A 10,162-nucleotide genomic window follows, 5' to 3' on the forward strand; every position below is an offset into this window, starting at 1 on the left:
AAAAAATTTTTACTCTTATATGAATCGTTCAGGATTCATATATGAGCCAAGTTATGAGCCAGCACCTTGTGCCAATATAAAAACAATAAAGATTTGAAATTTATATCTAAACTTGTTTATACAGAAATTGAAAATAATTAGAAAATTTGTTTTTTGGCAATTTTTTATACGCAGTTTCTTCCATACAAAAAAAAAATGTCGCACATAATTTGCATGGAAGAACATACATACATGTGCGAAAAGAAATTCAAGTAAAAAACTTTGCATACATTGCGAAAAATTCTCTGTGCCAATACTTTGATCCGGCACTATAAATATTTATTAATTATAATTCCATTCAATAAAAGAACTACAATAATTTGAATTAATTAAAAACAGTAGATAAAGCAGTGTAAAAAAACGCCTTTTTAACGTAAATTAATCGTTTACGAGACTCGTTAACAATTAAAAAACGGACGTAAAAATATTCGCATACGAATGCTTTTTCGATCCGTTTACGACTGTTCGTAGGCGATGAACAATTTAAAGCGAAAAAGTGCTCGAAAAAGAGTCGTAAACGGCTATCATAAACGATTTTTAATCCGGTTTTTCTTCGAGAAAATATCCAATTACGAGTTTGTTTACGATGATTTTGCTGGCTGGGTAATTCATACATTTATTGTGGTATTATTTTTTTTTTGTTTTCGGTTAAAATACAGATAAAATTTTGTTTATTTCATTAATGTTCAGTTTTACATGGAATAGTAGTGTTAAAATGAAGAAATAAAATTTGTTTTCGCTTAATATTGCCTCACTGGATTTTGTATGCGGTGTTTTAAAATTTTTTACATGGCGTAACTGAATTTATGTGATTTTTGAAAATGCTGGAACGCATCCCCTGTTTTTGCATGAAAGTAAAGAACTTTTTTATGCCTAAAGACCTAAGTGTATACTTTTTTACATTAAATGAAATTTTTGTGTTATTTTATTTTAAATGAATCGTCTTGTTTATTTGTGTTTATTAAAATTCAAAAATCTTAATTTATCATAAACTTTTCATTTTTGAAGGTTACAGTTTTTTGTCGAAAGTACAGTTTTTTTCTCGGAAAATTTAGTTTTTTGAATAAAAAATTTGGCAACACTGGTTCGAATAAAAATTTGCGACGTGAAGAAGATTTTGCATAAGTACTTCAGTATTTTTGCAACGAATTTCTTAATATGTAATAGCAATTTTTTTTAAGATAAAGCATTTATTCGGAACATCCAAATACTTTTCATATAATGGCGGTTGCGGTTCAGCTGGTAATGGCAAACCGCCGGGTGTACGTCTGCCGTAAAAGCCATCCGATGTAGTATTAAGGCGAATTAAATTTTTAGGTCACTCCATTTGAGCGAAAACCTGAATACCAACATTAAGCAAATTCGTGATAGCAAATATTTATGTGCTTATGAGAAAAAGAGCATCATCCTACTAATAATTTTTTCATCTATAAAATATCTGGCAGTCTACTACAGCCATATTTAGTTAATATTGTTATTATTATTATTATTAAATACTTGCCAAAATGTTCAGGATTAAAAGAAGTATTGGGTTAGCGATGACTTGCTGTCCCTATATCCAGAGTATAACTCGAGTAAAAATATACCTATCCCAATGAACATATCTTGACAAGCGATGAAACTTGCAAAATAGTCCCTAGAATGGTAAAAATATCTAGAAGTCCCGAAATAGTCTCGAAAATCTCGAAATAGTCCCTAAAATATCGAAAATCTTGAAATAGTCGAAAAATGCCGAAGTAGCCCCGAGAATACCGAAATATTTTTGGAGACGGTAGTGGGTGAAGCCAAAAGCCCAAAATACAATAGCACAGTGGCAGTGACAGTTTTTAAAATCAGCTGTTACTGCTAATATTGGCAGTCACTGTCGCAGCAAACACAATACGGCGTTGGCAGTTACTGCTTTTTTTTGACATTCCCTTTTGTTTGTTTTCATTTTTGTTGTTGCCTTTTAGGCTTCAGTGACATAAACAGAAGTTGGCTGCGTTTTATTTATGTCAAATTCAACATACGAAGTTTGCTGCGTTGAAGGCAGTGGCAGTGAATTTAGAATTTGGGCTAAACTGAGAAGTACTGCCAGCTGCCACTGCTGTATTGTGAGTCGCTTCATTGGACACCACACTTTCTAAAAAACAGCTGATTTCGAAAAATTGCCACTGCCACTGCCACTACGTTATTGTATTTTGGGCTAAAGTCTCAACGTTCTTTTGTACGCGGTGTTGCGTTGTGTGAAACTAACTAAATACTTTAACAGGCCTCTTCTGCTTGTAACCGACAATTTTGTAACAAGTTAATTTTGTTACCAACAACTGTCACCACTTCTTGCAACCGCAATTCTATTTACCTTGGTAACGTTTTAATTTATTCAGCAATTCAGCTATGAAGTTTTGCAGAAATTCTGGTGTTGCATATTTCACGGGGCAATATTTTGTCACCTGCTCATAAGATGGTAACAAAATTTACCGGTTACAAGAGTGTGGAGAATGCGAATAGGGTTTAAAAATTGACAGTAACTTTATTTACCGGTAACAAAATTTTTGTTACTAACGCAGAATAGGACTGTTGGACTAGCATGCCTATTCTGCTTGTTACCGAACATTTTGACACCGGAACATTTTGTTAACAAAAAATAGCACCACTTCTGGTAACCGCAATTCTAAGTACCTTGGTAACTATATAATCTATTCATGAATTTAGCTATGAAGATTTGTATAACTTCTGGTGTTGCATACTTCACGGGGCAATATTTTGTTACCTGCCTATGAGATGGTAACAAAATTTATTAGTGTTCACAATGTGAAAGGGGTTTAAAAATTACCACGAACTATATTTACCGGTAACAAAATTTTTGTTACCAACGCAGAATAGGCCCGTTAGTATTTAGCGCTGTGAAATTAAACATAAATACCGAAATACTTAGCACTTAATGCAATCACCTGCAATGGATCAAAGAATTTTTGTTTTAATTTTCCTGCTGAACCTATTTTTGTCGTTCTTGACGTTATCTTAGGTCTACGTTTGTTGTTTTAATTGTGAACACTAAAAGTTTTTTTGGTTTTCTAGGATCAGACAAGATTAACCCTGAAAATATCGAAAAAATAAAAATCATAAAATACCGATTAAAAATGATCGAAAAAATAAAAATCAATGAAATCATCAAATCATCAAATTCCTTAAAAAAGGGCTGAAAAAGCGCGAAAAAGAGTCGTTGTGGCTAAAAATGGTAGCTAAAATTTTTTACTTATATAATATATATAAGAATACACGCAAACATTTTCAATAAGTAATTGCTGGCTCCATCAAGTGATTGTACCATCAGGCTCGAAGTATATAACTTATGTACAATATTTATTTCTTTTCAAATGAGGTCGAGGAAAGATCGAAATGATGAGCCGAAATTTCATAATTTTTCTACCATTTTGTTAAACATTAATTTTTTTTAATTCACAACTGCAATATCGTGAACTTAATCTTCCACAAACACGGCTTTGACTGATAAAGTGCAAGAAATTTCCGCCAAAATATTTTTACTTACAAAATTGAGCTAATTTCACCACTCACGACACCAACATGCTGGTACAATCATAAAATTTTCTAATAGTTTTTGAAGTCGCACCAGCAGCTGGTACAATCACACCACACGAACATACACGGTCAATCGACTTGATCGGCCATTTAACAAATTAAGCATATTAAGGGCCGTAAACTTATCTATTTTAAACTATAGTTAAATCGTTAATAAATAAGTTAACAGCACTAACATTTTTACAGTACGTATGTATAAAAACGTAAGGAGCATACAATACATAAATATATGTATATATATCAGTCTTTCTTAGTTAAAATTAAGCAAATATACAACTTTTTCATGCCAAGTACGAATAAATTCTCCAAAGGGCTAAAAAAGGGCTAGGGGCAATTTTAAATTTATGTGGCCAAAAAAAGTATGTGGTAGCTAAATCTAGACACCAAAGGGCTAAAAAGGCAACACTGTTTATAACACCAATTACTTTTGTTTTCGAAAACACAAAAAACATACATGTACAATTTCCACAGTGGTTAACAACTTTGTGTGCCATTTTTTTTAGTTCTGGGTTGAAGGTCACGCAAAACCAAAGCAATCACAAGCAGCGTTATAGCTCACTCAGAACCAACTCACAAATAACTGCAAATTGTGAAATTACTGTATTTTTTAACTTGGAAGCTTTGAAAAAAATCGAAGAACACAGTACTAAAACTAAAAAACCACTTTTCTCAAAAACAATTTTAAGTTTTATATGATCTAGAAGCAATATATTTAAATAATCAGGAAGAAAATTGCAGGTAAAAAAACTTTTCATTTTATTTTGTTCAGAGCACCGCACTCAGTTACTTGTGTACGAACAATTAAAGCAAAGCCTAAGGCCGAGGCCACACAATGAGCGGCAAAGCGGCTTAATTAAAACATATGAAATATTTAGTCTGTTCCAATAGCAGTCCGGTTTACAGGATTTAGTCAGAACTTACAGGAATTCGTTCCTATTGACATAAAACCTATAAGTGGGAACACTTTTGAGAGAGTAACTGAGCAACTGTTCCTAGTCAGAAGTTACAGGATTTAGTCCGAGGTTTTTTTTCCTGTAAGTTCATGAAAAGTGTCAAACGATCAGCTGATTTGCATGTGCAAACAAAAACCGAAAGCGGTGAAAGCAAAGAACGTTATATTTGTAAACAAAATGGAAGTAAACAAAGAAATGATTGAATATGTATAGATTTTAATAATTATTTAGTGATATTTCAGCCAAATCAGTGTTGTACCAATGACATGTAAACAACGCTTTTTGCGTTCCAGTGCTCTTTTGCATCTGTTCTCCTTTTACTCTCACTTGAGAGAGTAAAATTGTAGTTTGACAGTACCACAGGTTTTAGTCCGAAGTTCAAAGGAACAGACTAACTATTGAAGTGGCCATGCTCTGAGCGGCTGAGCGGCATTTTTGTATGGCGCCGCTCAGCCGCTTGCCGCTCATTGCGTGGCCTCGACCTAACCGCAGAACTCCACAGGCAAACACCGATGGCCTACCGACTGTCATTTTGACGAGAAATATGATTGCAAGTTTTTGTGTGTGGGCACTTTGATGTCTTGAAATAAGCATTTGCCGTATGACGCCACCAGACAACATTCTCTCAATTTCGGTGTTTAAAAACATTTAAATCTTTAAAAAACTTGCTGAATAATTTCCTTTCCAGATTTTTATTTTGATTTAATATCCAAATTTCATCGATGTTACCACCAGCACGCTTTCTCACAAATAGAAATATGGCTGTCAAACTATCGAATTGCCTGCAATAGATGTCAAGCAATAAACGCTGACATAATGTACTAGATTAACATTACCTTAAACTTTTCTTTTTCTTGTTATTCCTTTCATTTGCGGGTTTGCGCCAGTTGTTTAGCCGTAGTGCAGACACCTCCTTCTGCATTTGACCCTTCTATTGGGTTCTCGGGCGCCCTTATTTCGTTCTCCACGCATGCGTGCACAGTCCATGATTGCAATGCCCAACCCAGCGCTGTGCAGCTGTGTCTTCATGCGGTAAGTCGCTGCCAACGCAGACGGGGTCATAAATCTTGCGGAGAATAGTTATCTGGAAAGCCCCAAAGCCTTCTCGTCTTTATTCTCATCAAAAATTTCTGTGCAAGAAAAATGTGCAAGCCTTTGAAAATGAATAATAAATTATTTTTTACGTTTGTTTTAATTTAAATCACGCTACGCCTTTTTGCTATTAGTACTACTATTTCAAGTTGAACAATAGGCCTTATAACTAAAAAATAAGCAATTGCTTTTTCTTAAAATTTCACACCTTTAACTTAAATTTGTTAGAACAAATCGATTTAGAGGTCTGAAATTTTAAGAAAAGTAAATTACTTATTTTTTATTCATAATGCCCAATCCATGATACAAAAAAGAAGGTAGTTTCATTGTCACTTTTCGGGCGCCATATTAACTACCTGACAATTAAGCAGATCGTGACGTTTAGTAGCCATACCTAGTCCTCAATAATCATTTATTTATTGTAAAAAAAAATATTTACAAAATTAAAAGGAAATTTGCCTTCGATATGTGCAATAACGAAAATTGATATTCATGATATGATAAATATTATAGTTATGGACGATAGGAGGTACTCCCGATTGAACTGTCACTCAGAGTCTGGAAGTAAGTAGTGCGTTAAGTGCAGCTTGGCCGTCACGTAAACTCCTTCCGCTCCACCTATTTTCCCCCACGTAGTCCATATCCTTGAGGAATGAAAATACCTCAGCCTGGATGGAAGACCGAAGCATACTTGCCAAGAGAAAAGTTAATCTTATCCCCATTAACTCCGACAATGACCTCAGAACCAGACCCAGAGTCAGTTTTGGAGCCATAAGTGAATATTCGATTATGTGTGAGTCCGGGCTCAGTGCTGGTATTAAACCAGCATTCGGCCTCAGCGAACTCAACATTATAGAATCTCTTCAACAAAGGTAAAGGTGGCGTACTATCCTGTGGCATTGAAAAGACACAAGTGCTCTCTTCCGATGGCAATTTCCGCCTGACCCCAATCAGTGTTATACCAGCATCCGTTTCTTTTTAGTCTGCAGGCGTTCTTTAAGGCTTCCCCACGTATGAAGACACAAAGTGACGGTAACTGCAGCAGTGCATCAAGAGCAACGCCTCGTGTTGTAGAGAAATCTTTCGTACCGCACACGGCAGTAGTTCTTTGAAGTTTTGCAAGCAGGCTTCCTACGCTCTTAATCGAGAATCTGCTCCACCATACCACTGACGCAAAGTTAATTATGGGTCTGATCATAGAGGTACAAATCCAGAGGATTCCCTATGGTCACACACCCCACGTTTTACCAAAGACCAGTTTACATTGTCAAAAGGCTGCCCATTCTTTAGAGGTTTTTGTGTTCCTCGTTAGATTTCCACGATAGTNTACGCTCTTGATCGAGAATCTGCTCCACCATACCACTGACGCAAAGTTAATTATGGGTCTGATCATAGAGGTACAAATCCAGAGGATTCCCTATGGTCACACACCCCACGTTTTACCAAAGACCAGTTTACATTGTCAAAAGGCTGCCCATTCTTTAGAGGTTTTTGTGTTCCTCGTTAGATTTCCACGATAGTTTTGTATCCAGAGTTACTTATAGATACTTCACTTCCGGAGAATTCTGAATTGTGACTCCTTTCATTTTGAAGGCAATGAGACCATTCACCCTTCTCCGAATCCTGGTTTCGGACTATGCTTTAATGACGAGATATCTAACAATACATATTCTTCGGACTATTTAACAAATAAAAGGAGTTTTGTTATGTAAATTTATTTATTTTGTTTAAAATACAATGAAAAACAGCTTTTAATAAATAACTACTTCAAAACTAGTACTTAAGTACCTCACGAAAAATGCCAACTTTTTGAGGTACTTAGGCGGGTTGGGTACTTAAAAGAACCCGCATCGGAGTACTTAAGTGAACATAATTATTGATGTATTAAAGTATACGTATTTATTTAAGATTTTTCAATTAAGATGCAGTTCATTCCCTAACAAATACCATGTAAACCTAATAATAATAATAATAATAATAATATATTGGCTCTTACACATATGTTAGTGTTTGGCTGAGCTTCTTCTCGTGTTTGTAGTGTGCGCCTTGACGTTGTCACACAAAGGGGAGGGACCTACAGTTTTACGCCGACTCCGAACGGCGATTGTGTTTTTATTAGAAGCTGTTTTTCATGGCAGAATTACACTCGGAGGTTTGCCATTGCCTGCCGAGGGGCGACCGCTTTTAAGAAAAAAAAACCTTTTTCTACATTTTTTTTTTGCGATGTTGCTTTGACCAGGGCTTGAACCCAGGCGCTGCGGAGTGTCAGCGCGTACTGCTTACCAGTACACCACAGCGGCCGCCTAAGCTTAAGATTTTATAGAACACTTAAAGAAAAAATTCATCAAAATTAATTTTTTTTTCTCAGATGGGTTTTTTGAGTATACAGTTTTATAGCACATTCAATTTTAGTGTAATAATGTGCAAGTTTCAAGTGGTTAAAAATTACCGTTGATTTTTTATAATTTTTTGCCGAACGTGTGTAACGCTGCCACTGAGATTCAAAATATGAAAATGTTTTAAGGAATTTTAAAAGAGCACTTAAAACGGGAAAATTATAGGTGAAATGGTAATTGGGGTACGAAAAATTGAGGTACTTAGGCGGGTTGGGTAAATAAGCGGGGAGGTACTTAAGAGAGGGATTTTCTTCTGATTACATTCAAAAATTCACATTGCCCAAAAATGTTGGTTACTTAAGCGGGTTAGGTACTTAAGCGGGGAGTACTTAGCGGGGTTCACTGTACCTTCTTTTTTGTATCATGGCCCAATCTACCAAAAAAGCTAATTGTTTGAAGTTTGTTTGTGAGAATCATAAAATTAAATTCACTTTTATATAGATTTCAGAGATCGGGAAAAATTAAAAAAAAGGAACAATCCAGTGCCTTCGTCTTGCTCTGCAGGCTGTATCGGAGACACAGCCGCTAAATTTAAACGTATAATACGTGGTATGGTTAAGAGCACATCCAAGTCAAAAACGAAATCACGCACTCAGAAAAAAATATCGATAGCAAAGGCGATAATAATATCGATAGCAAAATCGATAAAAAATATCGATGAAAACATAGATAACAAAATCGATAAAAATATCGATAACAAAATCGATAAAAATATCGATAACAAAATCGATAAAAGTATCGATAACACAATCGATAAAAATATCGATAAAAGAATCTATTACAAAATCGATAACAAAATCGATCAAAATATCGATAACAAAATCGATAAAAGATATCGTTTATTATATCGATAGCAAAGTCAATAACGATATCAATAAAATTTTCGATAACAAAACCGATAAAATATCGATTATGATATCGATAAGTCCCGATAATTCCGAAAATCTCTAAAATCCCGAAATAGACCCCAGATTTAATATCTGTCTATATCCTTTTCCCTATTATTACCTTTATAATAATTTTTCTTCCTCAATCTTCATCTTTACTTTTATCGGAATTCTCATCCTCATATCCTTCTTCATATTTATCTTTGTTTTTACTTTTATGTTTATCATATTCTTCATCTACATATTCCCCTCACCTTTGCCCTTATATAAGTAAAGTGTTAAATTTACCTACATAGGTCTTCATTTTAGCCATTATCTTTACGCATCTTGGTTTTTGTTTCTATTTTTACCTTTGCCTTTACATATATATGCCTTTATCCTTTTCTTTATCTATGTACGTATTCACCTTTACTTTAATTCTTGTATTGTTTTTTTTTTCTAAGTGTTATTCGTCACCTTTTATTAGCAAGTTTATGTTAACTTAATATCATGTGCATATACTCAAGAAGCGGTAATGAAGTTTCACTTCAAAAAGTTTTCGCGTATTATGCATACATGTGTTCATAATATGTACATATATAATATGTATGTACATATATATATATACGAAGATTAGATAATCGGATCCACATTAACTGCAATCAACATATTAACTGCAATCAACATATGTACGTATTTATGTATGTATTTACAAACATATTGCGGCATCTGTTATTCAAAAGCCGAAGTACCTACACACACATACTTTTTGTCTCCTTCTTTCACTTCCAGCGCGTGCACGTGTTTGCAAAATGATAACGAAGTTATTTTGTATGGAAAATCATTTATGCCCATATATTCGAATAAAATAAACATACTTAGAAGATATCAACCAATTCTTCCCATACACAAACCAAAGGAAAATACTTGAATTTTTTATTAAAGAAAACAAAAACAAAATCATTCGAGCGGTTTTCGAGCATTTTGTTAATAAAAAAAATTGCTAATTTTTTCAACAATTTTTTGCCTTAAAAAATTTGTCCACGATAATATTTCGATTGCCCCAGAAAACCGATACCCCGAAAATGAAAGTTATATCTGCAAATCAGAAGTTGCTAGAGCACTTTAAAGGCTCAAAATTTACCCCAAAATAAGTCAATATTTACCGTTGTTTCTACGACAGACGGAATTGGTTACTTACAAAAATGAATCTGTCGATAGGTTTGGAATTTTA

General features: G+C 34.3%; 1 protein-coding gene across 12 annotated transcripts in view; it reads right to left on the reverse strand.

Annotated features, from left to right (window-relative positions):
* Positions 1-10,162, reverse strand: part of Rab3-GEF (Rab3 GDP-GTP exchange factor) — a 224,210-nt gene that overhangs the window by 179,723 nt on the left and 34,325 nt on the right. The window lies entirely within an intron of this gene.

Source organism: Rhagoletis zephyria, unplaced genomic scaffold, assembly GCF_001687245.7.
Source record: "Rhagoletis zephyria isolate East Lansing unplaced genomic scaffold, Rhagoletis_zephyria_1.1 Rzeph_scaffold_00099, whole genome shotgun sequence".
Classification (NCBI taxonomy): domain Eukaryota; kingdom Metazoa; phylum Arthropoda; class Insecta; order Diptera; family Tephritidae; genus Rhagoletis; species Rhagoletis zephyria.